Genomic DNA, 14,403 nt, shown 5'->3' with positions numbered 1-14,403 from the left:
AACACATCCTTTGAGAGAGTTGCGAGAAAGTACAGAAAAGAAGTCAACTACCTGATCCTTTCACCTGCTTTGGTTAAGATTTCTTCTTTACCACTAGTGGAGAGGAGTTAATGCTAAAATTCATCAAAAATATTATCATCAAGAAAGATTTCAACTAATCATCAAAGAAAAGAAAAAAAAAACAAGGTCCTTTTCTGGGCCAACCAAACCTTTCAAAAGGATTACTTACTTGGTTGATGAGTATAAAGAAAATTCAGAGGTTAATCGATGAAACCAGCAGACAACTATCTCAATTTAATCAGAAGGTTTAACATATAAGTCATTAAAATACATAATCTTCGTGTAGTTATCTCCTTGTTCTTGTACCTCGTCTTATTTTGTTTTTCTGACGCAGTCGGTATAGCATCGCTTTTTACCCTTTGACCTTAAGGACGCTCTTCTATGGATACGCAAGCCACCTGATCGCAATTCTGTTTCCCGATTGGCCAAGTACTAATAACTAGGTGGCGTTCGAAAAAATTGTATCGAAAATTGAAATTGCGTTCTATCTGTTATTTTCTTGAATAAATGTAGAAACTTAAAAGTAAACAGAACAAATTTTTTCTGTGTTGATTATCCTTTTTTAAAGATAGCACTTGTTTTATCATGACAGCAAACTTTTAAATCAATTTTAATTTTTTGTTGAGAATAATTCTACATCCAGTTATCCAAAATAATAAATCTAAAACAAAGTTAATGATTTCTTCTTTCTTGATTTTGTTGATTGGTAAAAGATAAATTCCAATGACAATAGGAACTGTTAGAATGTCTGTAAAATAGAAAAAGAGAACAAAACATTTTAAGTTCCTTAATTTTCTTTCATTCATTATAGAAAACTAAATTTTAGAAGAAAGTTGGGAAACAGATGTCATTTCTAAAGTATTGGATACATTCTTTTTTTCACATATGACACATTTTATACAGAAAACAAATACAAAAAAAAGTGAAGCACTACAAAAAGTGGCAATACTACAATCCACCTTGCTGTTAGACTTGTCTATCACTGTATCTGTAATGTAAACATTAAACAGGAGATACAAGCTTATTCTGCATTTAATTTTGCTCTTTTTTCAGATGGTGATAGATCTTACAACTTCATCTCCTTTTCCACGTCCCACAAGGAGGGCAAAAAGGCGAGTGTGTTAAAGGAGAGTAGAAGAAGACATGGAGGTGAGTATACTAATACTTTGTTAGTTGATTTATAGTATGACACAATGCACAACTGATTTCTACAAAAAAAAATGGGTGGGAAAAGAAAGGGGTCGGTCATAAATCTTTACCTTAGAGAAAGGAAAGTTTCTTATCATATCTTTTTGTTTCTTTTTCAGTTTATGCAAGCAATAGATGAGGCGAAAGCCGTGTTTGTAAGTAAATGTGTATTGATTACGTATCACGTGATTTCATAAACACACCTGTGCACATGGTACTATGTTGTTCACGAACACAATCCAATGTTTGGGCATGTTGGTACAGATTTTCTTATTGGAGTCTTCTAAAAGAAAATTCACTCCATCATCTTCAGTTCTGATGTGTTTAAGCTGTACTGCTTCTTCAGTTGAAGAAAACTACATCCTTTCAACATTCTCGTCTACATCACCACTGTAGTTCACTATGTCACCTGCACCTGCTTTATCGCGACAGTCAACTATTCTTTCTCCCTTGAAACACTCTCTTACATTTACATTGATGAATGACACCAACCAATCAGCAAAACTGATACTAAATACAAAACAAATATGATGATGATGATAAATAAATGTCGACAATCGAGGAGCAATCTGGGTGTGATAGCGTGCCCACGTTACTACATATCTGTAAATTGATTGGATTAAAAAAAAACACATAATAAAACCTACAATAATAGTTTTTCTTTTCTTTTTCAGAATCTAAATGAGCTCATATAGAACAGTTTGAAATAAAAATGATTAAAATCAATAAATAACATAGATCTCCTCTAACTTATTATATCTAAGTTGATCTGATACATGTGTAGAAAAAAAATCAAACGAATCACAAACAAAAGAAAACAATATTAAGTTATCAAACTAGGCATTCGTAGATTAAAACAAACTCCACATTCAAAAAATCAGGATGTTTATTTAAGAAACAAAATAAAACTTCTCGTGGGATATCTCAATCATAACTTTTTACACACTCGCATAACAACACACCAAAACGAAATGGTAGACCTTACGTTGGACGATATTCTGAGTAGATATTATTACAACCTCAATAGTCCAAGTTCTTTTCGTCAGTCAACAAACTATACAAAATTGTGAGCGATGGGCATATAGTAGGATACCATAAAATCCGACGCTGTTTTAAACAATCAAGATAACTATTCTTTACAACGCACTTTTAGACGAAAATTCAAAATGTTGAGGGTGTACACCACCGGTATTGGGAATATGTGGGACATAGACCTAATGGAAACACAAAACGTTGCGAGTGAAAACGACGGTTATAAGTATGTTCTTGTGGCAATCGTGGTATTCTCTGGGTACTTGTGGTTACAACCATTAAAATCAAAATCCGGAGTGGAGGCGGCGGCAGCCTTTCGCAAAATTTTCCGCTCGTTACCCCACCCGAAAAAGTGAGATCTGACAAGGATCGATGCTTCATATTAAATCAATAAGTGTTCAGAGAAAAATGGTGCATCCTTTTGTCACGCAAAACGAAGCAAAGGTCAACTATGCGAAAGAGGAAAGAGTCATTCAAACTATTTGGAAAAATAATGTTTCGCTACTTTACCAGTAAAAGGTCTCATCGCTACATAGACGTTCTGCAAAAATTTGCGTCGAGTTACAAGAAGACGCCACATTGATCACTACCATACGAACACGCCCCGCTGGACGTGAACAACAAAAACGAGGCCGATGTGTAGGCACACCAATACATAACAAAAAAAAGACAAGCAAACCACCGCGTAGCGCGCCCGCAAAACTTAGAAAAAGGCGAGTGCGCAAAACGTACAAGTAAATTTCAAGGGTGACCGTCCCGTTACAACCAGTTCATTCCCGCAGAAGACATTGTCAGAGTAACGAGGAAGATTATGATCAACGTAGACGAGGATCAGATTCTGTAGACAGTCGGACACGTATAACACAACACCCCTAGTACTTTAACTTGCACCTAGCGGACATGTTGTACCTGAGTGGTGGGAAATGGGAAATCGCCATGCTGGACTTCTACACCGCAGAGACCACCTCCAAGGCGAAAAAGAATCGACACGAACTGTACACTTTTTTCAGAAATATGTATGGGGGTCAATGTCTTTCACAACCAGTTTTCTATGTTGCATCGTTCATTTGCGTACCTCAACAACAACTGGATTATTTGTTTTCAAATTCGATTTACGTACCGGTGAAAAAAAAACGGAATCAACGATTTGGAAATACATATATTGGACGAGAGTGGGAGAGAAGACACATTTTTATCGCAGCGAGTGTCCTGTACACTTTACATTTGAAACCGGGGAAACATAGTCGGTTAAATTCATGAATGCTGAGAAAATGTACATTCAAAACATGGACAAGTGGTCGAAATATTATCAAAACGTCGTACAAGGAAAACGTAATACCTACATCACCCACATGTAAAACGGATCGTTTATAATTGCAATCGAGAAACCTTCCAGCGTGTCGTCCATGTCAACCGTTTCTTGTGATAAATGTGAAGTTCAACTCATTAGCCCCAATGTGCAAATGGTTGAAATGGCTAAGGAGACCTTGGAGGACGAAGGCGTGGATATAAGAGAGAAATAGCGCAAACGAAAAATAAAATCAGTCGTAAGGACGGTGGAGCACGGAAATAAAGGTGAAAAAAACAGAGCGAAGAAAGGATGCCTTTTCCTATTATGATGGCACTGTTAACAACAGAAAATTTTACCGAAGCGCAACCGAGTGAATTAGAACTGTTTCAAAAACCACCGTACCTATTGGGGGTTGAATCCATCCCGTTCGGAGAATGTCGACCCACCTCGCAAGTTACAGCGTATAAGCCCATCGAATTTAGTTTATGCGGAGAAAACGGTCTGTAGTGTATCGATCTAAAACGCACGAAATTGTACGTTGAAGATGAAACATGACAACGGTGACAAAATTGCACTCGACGCCACCGTCGCACCGGTAAATGGATTTTTCTACGCACTGTTTTCGCAAGTGGACTGCTACCTATAGGGATCGTTAGTAACCTCAGCGAACACCAACTATTAATACAAATGCATGATGAAAACATTACTTGGACAAGATGCCAAAATACCGCAGCTTAGCAGTGCACTGTTTTTCAAGGACAGACGCGGTTACATGAACTCAATTGGCAGCAATACGGCGCATTTCGAGAGGAACAAAATCGTGGGCAATTCAAAAATGTTGGATATGGAAGGTCCCTTGTCTCACGACTTTTTTAAATGGATCGGTATCTACTGAACATGGTGGACGTGAAATTAAAACTGTACCACAGTTGTCCTAGTTACTGTTTGATGTCCGACGATGGCAATTCCGATTACGACATATCCATTGAGGACATTGTGGTAAAAGTGTGTAAAATCAAAGTTAACCCGGTCATACTTTCATTCGCAAGCGCTAAAAACGACGAACGAAAAATATTCTTTAACCAAAACAGTGATGAACCACATCACACTGATAAGTGGGAGTACAAACTCTGTCATGGAAAACAAGACGTTAAACCAAAACTCATCGCCATGGGAATGACTTCTTCAAATGCACTGAATGGTGACTACCAACTTAACCCTTGGAATTATAAACATTATTACTTACAGCAGATAACTCAGTTTTGCGGTGGTGTGCCGGTTGACGGCATTCCTCTCAAACTCGATTTCGACATAGACAGAGCACCCTCGAACATTGCAACTTACGTTAAAATGTTTGAATATTGTGGAAAGTGGGGTATCGATTCTGGAAACGAGATCACTAGAACGGACTTTAATAATGGTGAATCTTTGTTCTGCTTTGATCTAGAGCCTCATTTTTCCGGAGCACAGTATTTGTCACTCATGAAACAGGTAAAATCAAAGTGCTGAGGCATTGAGTCAAGGAAGACCTCAATGTAACAAAAAAATCATGTAATCAAATTGTAAGCTAAATAAACCGATCAAAACTAAGTCCTTTTAAAAATAACCATTTGTTTTAACGCAGTGTATAAAGTCCGTTTATCAATAAATATTTTGGATCTTCGTTTGTATTATTGGCTGTACACGTACGTTGATGTCCTCAAATGTCATAACACTTAAATCAGCATTTCTTACAAAATATGAATTCAACTGAGAATCACTATCAATATTCGATAAATTTTCAAAGTAAGAATGAATCCACGCCTTAAAATTTCGGTTTGGAGATGCATGAAGTAGAAATGTATCCTGCAGACTGGATGATGTTGAACAAAGGCCTAATCACAAGGGAGAAATGAGCAAAAAAAAACCGTTCCCTTGTTTGTGCTCACTTTGATGTAGATTTTTTTGTAATAAATTAAAACTAAAATTTGTCCTTGTCATTGTTGTCTAAATTAGGCTATGGGTTTAACTCGTCGGAACTGTGCACGTATTTACAATAAATGATTACCTTTCTCTACGAATTTTTCAGTTCAAACAAGGATAAAAACTGTTGTAAAAATTACTATGCAGTTTAAAGATCATTTACCTAAAAACAACTTTGCAACTCATAGATTTGAGCAATTTAAGATCCCAATTAAGTTGGAAAGCCAATGGTATAGAGATGAGATGTGGTGAATACAGGGAATATGATGTCTTTATCACAATTGCACTTTGAGTATAAATCCATCTTTTTTTCTCTCCAAAACAAAAAAAGTTACTAGTGAAGCCATACCCCATGAGTACCACTTTTTTTTATAATGTATCACTATTGCTGAGTGTTTATACCTGTTTGTCTTCAATAATGTATGTGCATTTCTTTCACTTTTTTCTGCATGATTGTTTCACAATTATGTATAGATTACAAAATACAAGTAACGCTTATGTTTTGAAATTATATAAGTTCTCAGACATCAGGCTTCATGTTTTTTTTATAGTTTTTTATTAAGAGATGCTGACATATACATTTACAGCTGCTTCATGCTACACATACATGTACCATGCTTAAATAGTGTCCCAGCATAGTAATGGTTTGTTTTACTTTTGTTTAATTCTCACTTCATCTAGTGAAACTTCTAAGTGATAACCACTGACAAGAAATCAAGAAAAAACATCATAATAGTGTCTGATATATGCAAAATGTTCAAATGTAAATTCATGAAAATACACATGTCTTTTGACCATATAATATGGAGAAACCTCCTCTTTTTGGGAAATATTGTTACATGTACATATAATTTCGTGCAAATCAGGCAAAATAGAGGTTGGGTGGTTATTACAGCACTAGATTTTTACTGTCCTTGTCAATATTCCCACAGTGATCAATACTGGTCGATTGAAATTTTGCAAACAATATTTCTGTCATTATTCATAATAATGTCTCCGACATTAAATTACGTTAATATAGTATATATCTACTATATTTCAGTGTTCTTATGTTTTATTCCTTTAATATCTCTATCAGCTCTATTAATTAAGAAAAAATAAACATTTCTTTCTCTGAAATAATTCAAATTTATCTGAAAGAATATAACAAGCTTTACAAAAATGTACAGTGTATTTCATGAGCACATCTTTGTTTCAATTTCAGCTATTAATAACAGGTAACATAGTAGAACAGGTTACTTTCCACCTGCCATTGTTAGAACAACATCCCCTCATAACCACATAGATCATAAAAACTGGTTTGAAGTGATGAGTTTAAGACAATAAATTAAAGTCATTTCATTTACCAGACAAAAACATTCTAAATACAGAAAATGGAAAGCTTGCTAAGGATATTGCTTTAGGGCTTCTTCCACGTATGATTTTAGCTACCTGCCGATTTATAATGATGTTTAGACCCCCATTTCAAAATCTCTGAATGTTGATTTATCTATGAGCACACTGTAAAGTAGAAAACAAATTAAATGCATGTATTACTATATTACAAATATCATATTTTATGCATGAAATCTTTAATTGATACTGTACTGCATATGCCAGTAACCATCTTTAGAGTACGTACACATGTATTTTTGTAGTTTCAGCGTGAATTTCTTGTTCACAGACATAAAAATGTAAACTGCAAATTTTGCTAAGAAATATGAATACACTGTTCTACACTAGCAATAAAAACAGTATACCTATCACCAGTTTTGAAAAAATTTAAAAACTGTGTACATACAAAGTATATGAACACATAATATATACCTGCAACACTTACCTAGTACATTGTCCATGAAAATCAGCTCTTAGAAAAGGTCTACTTTTTGTAGCCTTGATAATCCAACACAGTTTCAATGCACTTTCATGGACACAGAATTTCTAACATAACTGTGTCTTTCTTGTGTCATGAAAATCCTGTTCCTTACTTTATAAGCTGCATTCTAAATAAATGTATCTGGTCGACAATGTACTAAACATAACCATATTGATAATCATTTATGACTTACGTGGATATAATACACATGCACATTGTATTACTATTTCTTTAAATTCCATACTGAGTAGTACATGCCAAAATATGTACCACATGCAGTATCAACAGGAGACTGCTATATCAACTCAAGGACCACTGTCCCGCAGGGTCATATAGGTCGAGGGTTGATACTGCACATCAAACAGATTTTGGCATGTCATGTTCATTCTTTCTAACATTTTATCTATACAAACTTACTTCAAAGAGTAATCAAGGGAACCAAGGTTATAGTGGTAATTAAAAAAAATCCAACGACAAAGAACAGACATGGAAAACACACATACACAACAAAGAACATAAAGTAAATAAACTCATACATACAAAGTAACAAAAGCAAATAAGCAACTCGGACTCCAGTAAAATTGGGTTCTGTGCAAGGTGTGATATATGTCTAGGGGTGTGATATAGGGTATGCCATATAGGTCTATGGGTGTGATTTACAGAATGCAATATAGGTCCATGGGTGTGATAGAGGGTATGCGATATAGGTCTAGGCGCGAGATATAAGGTATGCAATATATGTCTGTGGCTGTGATGAATAGGACACTTGAAATGGGTTTAAGGGTGTAATATACAGTATTCGATGTCTAGGGGTGTGATATACAGAAGGCAATAAAGGTCTAGGGTGTGATATAGAATGCAACATAGGTCTAGGGGTGTGATGTACGGTATGCAATATAGGTTTAGGGCTGTGATATACAGTATGAGATATGTCTAGAGGTTTGATATACGGTATGTGATACAAGTTTAGGGGTGTGATATAGGGTATGCGATAAAGGTCTATGGGCGTGATATAGGATATGCGGTAAAGGTTTATGTGGAAGTTTGGATTTTAGGAACATGTACAAGTGTATGTGTAATGTCATGGCTCGTGTGTCCACTCGCGTCCGAACGACATTACTTTATTTTACTGGATTACCCCACCCCACCCCCCCGTTTATGATAGTTCAAGATTACCTACTGAAGGTGATGAATATGCCACATGACCTCCTGACATCTTCATTAAAAGGGTCAGATCGAGTGAAATAAATTGGCAAATCTCCTTCCTTTCCTTCCTGTGAATGTTCGGGTCAATTTGACAAAACAGTCCAGCTCTCTGCGTCAAACTTTAAATAGTTAATATCATATAATCATTGAAATCTTGCAGTTCTACATATATCAAATAGCCTTAATATTGTTATACACCCATGTCGTACGTAAAGTAAACATCACATATTTGACATTGAGTATTGTCATTGGCGGAGAGATCTCTTGATGCAAACTTTGCAAGGAGAATAACCCGCGTAGCGTTATTTTTTGGTAGTTATATGTTGAAATGTCTACCCTGGTTACGTAATTTGGTTGCAGACGATCTCGAAGTCAGGTTCAGTCTATAAATATACTTTCTTGACAAAAACGTCTTGAGTGTCATTTGGTAAACCTCTTCCAGAAACTGTGTCTCTATTGATTTTAGCCGAAAATTCCGGTTACTTTGAAATTACAGAAAATCGTCAAATCAAAGTGGAACAGTAAAACTTATTGAAAATGATTTTGCTTGATATTGATATTATCTCTCGCTGTTTCAAGTTGAAGTGGGTAGGAAACTTTTTTTTTTATTGTATATGCTTGTATTTGTTATGGTTTGTATGTCCGTTTTTAATTTAATAAACAGGATAGAAATTATAAGAACTCATTTTATTCAAATAAACAAAATAAGACAAATTTACTTTATCAACTATATATCCAAAAAAAAACAAAAAACAAAAAACAAAAACAAAAAAACAAACATAAAACAAAACAAGAAAATACACATACACACACTATCAAAACAAGCACAAAGTAAAGTCAATTATTTACATACAAAAGACTAAAATATACCACCGGTTCCTGTAATATTAGCCACTATTAGTGGATATCTATTAGTGTTGTTAGTCTGCTACTAGTGCTAACAAAGACGGACTTTCATACTGTACAGTATTTATATTAACGCTAATAACGGCTAACAGCAGATTAATATTAGCGCTACTACCGGTAACACCAGACAAGGGATATTTTATCGTGGCATTGTTTTAACTGACCAATCAATTTTCAGTTTTGAAAACGGCATGGTCAACATCATATTCGGAAATTCAAAACAAGCGCCATATTAGAAAAAAATACATCTGCTTTATACATGTATGAGTAAATAACTGTTAACTATGGATCGTGTTGATGTAGGTATATTATTCAGATTACATAGTTCAACGTGAAACAACATTTCACTTTCTTTTACACTCAGTTACAGCAAGGCCGTAGTGAGAGGGGTGCGATCGCACCCCTTTTGAAAAAAAAAAACAACTTTGATTTACACCTTAGCCTTTAATTAAAGAGAAATCATACCAGATAACCAAATAAAATTGCTTATCATTGATAAATTCGCATCCCCCATTCAGAAAACCTGGATATGGCCCTGGAGAACAAATTTATAGATCACTAAACAAGGGCATTTCACTAAAAAATCGTTAGAATTTTAGAAAATATCAAACCTCTATATAATCTTTATAATTGAATCGGTCCCCATTATTCTCCTCTCCTCATATAAATTTGTGAAAAGGGGGAGGGTCAATAAGTTCTAAGGGTACTGGCAGTCGTTTTGGTCAGAACGGAATATTTATTTTCTAATGCTAGATTTAAAGACGACTTCATACGTAAAAAGTAATTCTCAAACATTATTTTATACATCAAGAAAACGCTGAAATATGACGTAAACACTGGCATCATATTTCCAAGGCGTGTGCGTCTTTATAATAAAAGAACCCAATTCCGAACAATTGCGTAAAAGGCTAGAAACCACTAATCCCACTTCCCATAAGCTTCTATGCCAATTTCATAATATTCAATGGCTTCTCTGGACTTTACCTTAACTTTAACCTGCAAGGACGATAGCACGATTCTACATATGTCAGCTCACAATCCTCACAAAGGCATGTGGGGTTAGCAGACTTGCAGCACAGTACTGGTCACCGGAAGTGAAGGGTCTATAAATAGCATGGGAAATCCCAGTGTTTTCACAATATAGGGGTATATTTAGAAATCATTATGGAGATTATAATTCACATCATAATAAGCAAAATGCACCTATAAAATGTACAGAAATATTTTTCCTTTCAGAAACTGTTTCAATTTTAAAAATAAAATGGGAACTTTTTTCACAGCACTATGAAGGGGTAATTTCTGCGTAGGACTATTTTTGCGTACGTTCCAAATGCTCATTTGTTGCATTGGTGGTCTTTAACCTAAAATCCTTTCATAGTTCATTCATTATTACCATTCATGGTCAACGCAAATGTTAACTTTGTTCCTATGGTTTGAATAAATGTACGGTATCACTTTTCTCTTAAATTTCGAAAGTTCGAATTATTTTATTTTCCCTAATTACAAATCAATGCTTATTATTAAGGAGTCCGTGCAAAAGCCAGACAGTGGGTGCATGGCACATTTTCATTAAAATTCATCCATTTTATATAACAAATTTATCTTTTCCAATATTTGCACTGCAATTATTGAAAATAAATAAATCACATTGAAATTCAAGCTTCTTGAAATTCATTGAAGAAATGTATATAACTCTTTATTAGTAGCAAACTTCGGTTTGGGGAACTTTAAAGTAATTTTCTGAGCCATACATTGCACATACCATTACATTCTAACAGAAATTGTTCTATAAAATTTACCCTATGCCACCAATATCATAGGATCTGCCATATTTTTACATGTACAGCCTCTGAAAGACACAAATACATGTATAAACACAATTTAAGACCCGCAATAAGGTTCCTTTTATACAACCATGTTCAATTTTATCATTAAAACATCGAAGTATCATTCGTATAATGATGTACTTGGTCAGATATTAATACCAGAGAAGCAGGGAAATTGACCAATTAATCAATACAGCAATTATTAATTTATCAATAGATCCTTATCCCCAGAAAACCTGGCTACCGCCCTGCTTAATTCCTATACGTTTTATCAAATATTTATTTATACATTATTTAAATAGATCTGCTTTTGCACTATACGAAAAACCTGTTTACTACTAGTCATATAAAGTTGCAAGGATCCCAACTATATAAAAGAGTTTAACCCCCCCCAAAAAAAAAAAAAAAAAAAAAAAAAAAAAAAAAAAAAAAACTTAATCTGTAACTTCTTATATAAAGACTACATACAAAGTATAAAATTATTTGGTGATAAAATAATTACAAAAAGTGTGGAAAACTGTAAATTCACTGATTTTGTTAAGTCCAAGGGCTGCAAATTCCGTAAAAATCAATCAACCATAACCAAAGTCAAATTTAATCTGTAACTTCTCATAGCAAGACTACATACAAAATATGAATTAATTGGTAAAAGAATTACAGAAAAAAGTGTGGAAAACATTTTAGAAAAGATCAAGAGAAGATTATCCAAAGCAAATGGTGGAGGTGTTGGAGAGGTATTGGTCAGCTGGTATGACATCTGCTGGAAGTAGCTGCAAAGAAAAAATTGATAATGTAGCAGAAGAGCTTGGAATTTCAGTTGATAGAGTTCGTGTAAGTTAAAATATCCAATTATTTTCAATAATACCCTACTGTATTTGCAAAATTCATTCAAAATATAGCAAACCAAAACAATAGCAAGTATTATTGCCTTTTCCATTGTAAATATTGAAAACTGAACAACAACCTCACAGATTCTATACAATTTTCTAACTAGCAACTGATTATCTCATATTGTTTAGTTATCATAAAATACAAACTTGGTCTGTAATTAATTTATCCTCTTTAAAAGTGTACAACAGTTCTTCAACTTTTCATAAATCTTTATTTCGAAATCAGTTAAAGGTGAGTTTCTGTGAAAAAAACCACTTTGAACAGAACTTCAAATGGAACACAACTCGACATCAGAAAAAAAATTAGCCATTTTAAAATACACCCATCTCCCCATTTTAGCATTTTCAAAGACGGTAGAAAAAAAATCACCAAAAGCTATAGGTCCTATAATGAGCTAAAAAAATATAACTTAAGGCTCTACAGAGCTGGAATCCCCACTCACTGATTTTTAAGTATGTCATTTGGAACAAGCATGTAAAGTTTGGTTACAATCCATATATTAGTTCTAGAGATTTCAAAAGTTTGAAATAAAAAAAATTTGAAAAAAATTCATTTCAGGACCAATAATTCCTTGATCAATCAATGGATCTTTGTGATAAGTTCGGTACAGGTCCATCCCATCATATTGAACATTTTATTATCCTGCCAAATTTTAGCTAAACCCAACTTTTTTTAGTTATTAGCAAAGTTCTACAATGTAACCCCATGGTATATTCTAGTAAGGGTGGTCATGTTTTTGTCAGATCAAAGATTGTTAGGTGAGCTAAAAACTAGATAAGTTATTTAGTGGAAAATAAAAGAACGCAAACAACAACAGGACACTGTACAATTATACAACCACAAAAATTGTAGAATCATTGAAATAAGCCTACTGTGTTTTTTAAATTTTTTGAATTATATGATATTTAAAAAATCTGTCCTTGGTATTTCTAAAATCAATATTGCCTGAATATTATAAAAGCCAGATGTTCTATAATGTGAGCTATTTATTTTACTATAAATTCAATATATTTAAATGCAAATAAATTAACAAACAGTAACATTTTTTTTAGGCATGGATAGGTAACAAAAGGGCAAAAGAAAACAGAAACATAAATGGAAATTTGCCACCTACCAAGAAAAAAAAGAGTATTAATGGCCCAAATGCTTACTCCTTCTTTGTTAGCACATTAGAAAGATGTATATAATGTCTGATAGTATATAAATATGCACTTTTTAAGATCGTTACATAACTTGAAATGAAGCAGGCATTTAATTTTATCGTTAATCTCTACATTTTATCCTTTGATCTTGATGACAAATATTTTTGTACCTCCTGTGCATTACAAGATAATCAAAGTCATTAAGTTGCAGGCATTGTGGTACTATGCATACCCCACTTTTACAAAGTAATGGATTACCTCCCTTGTAAGTTTTCAACATTTACTTTTAACATCCCAAAACCTTGAAGTTGGATTATATTCCTCTTGAGCCTCCCAACAGTAACTTTGTGACATTTCTTCATGCAAACATTAATGCTAAATTTCATCAAAATCCTTTGAGAGGTTTAGAAGGAATTGCACTGACAAGATGATAATACTTTTTAAACGCTTCATATTGCTCTCTTAATCATCAATATATGCATTAGCAATTTTTATTTTGATACCTCAACTAAATAAGGTTAACACAGTTTAAACTTGACTAGAATTATATATGTAGTTACAGTACTGTACACAGTATAATATTTTTTTCAGGATCTTTGGATGGCCCAACATTTTTAAAGTCAGCTTCAGACAAATGGAAAAATCTGGATGCTGATGAGAAGGAGCACTTTTACAAGGAGAGCTCCAAAATCAGAAATGATCCCCATAAAGGAAAGAGAAGAGAAGAATTGGTGGCATTCCAGCTAACAGTTATAAATAATGCAGTAATTAAGTCCTTTTTTCTATTTTTTATTATCCTTCACTTAAACATTTATTAGCACATAAATAATTTAATATACTCGTATATAAGAAATAGTATTGCAATTTCTCAGTATCTAGTTCCCATCTCATCCTATTGGCTCATTTAAAATCACATAATGAAAATTTGTCCACACATATAATTCAATGTTAATGTGTTTATATTATGAAACAAAAAATGCATGCATCTTTTATCACTGTGTAAATGGGCCTTAGAATATTCCAAGCATATATATTACCGGATCT

This window comes from Perna viridis, chromosome 8 (assembly GCF_037379345.1).
Source record: "Perna viridis isolate PV_CMFRI_1.1 ecotype Kerala chromosome 8, ASM3737934v1, whole genome shotgun sequence".
Lineage (NCBI taxonomy): Eukaryota > Metazoa > Mollusca > Bivalvia > Mytilida > Mytilidae > Perna > Perna viridis.
This window is presented reverse-complemented; position numbering follows the sequence as displayed.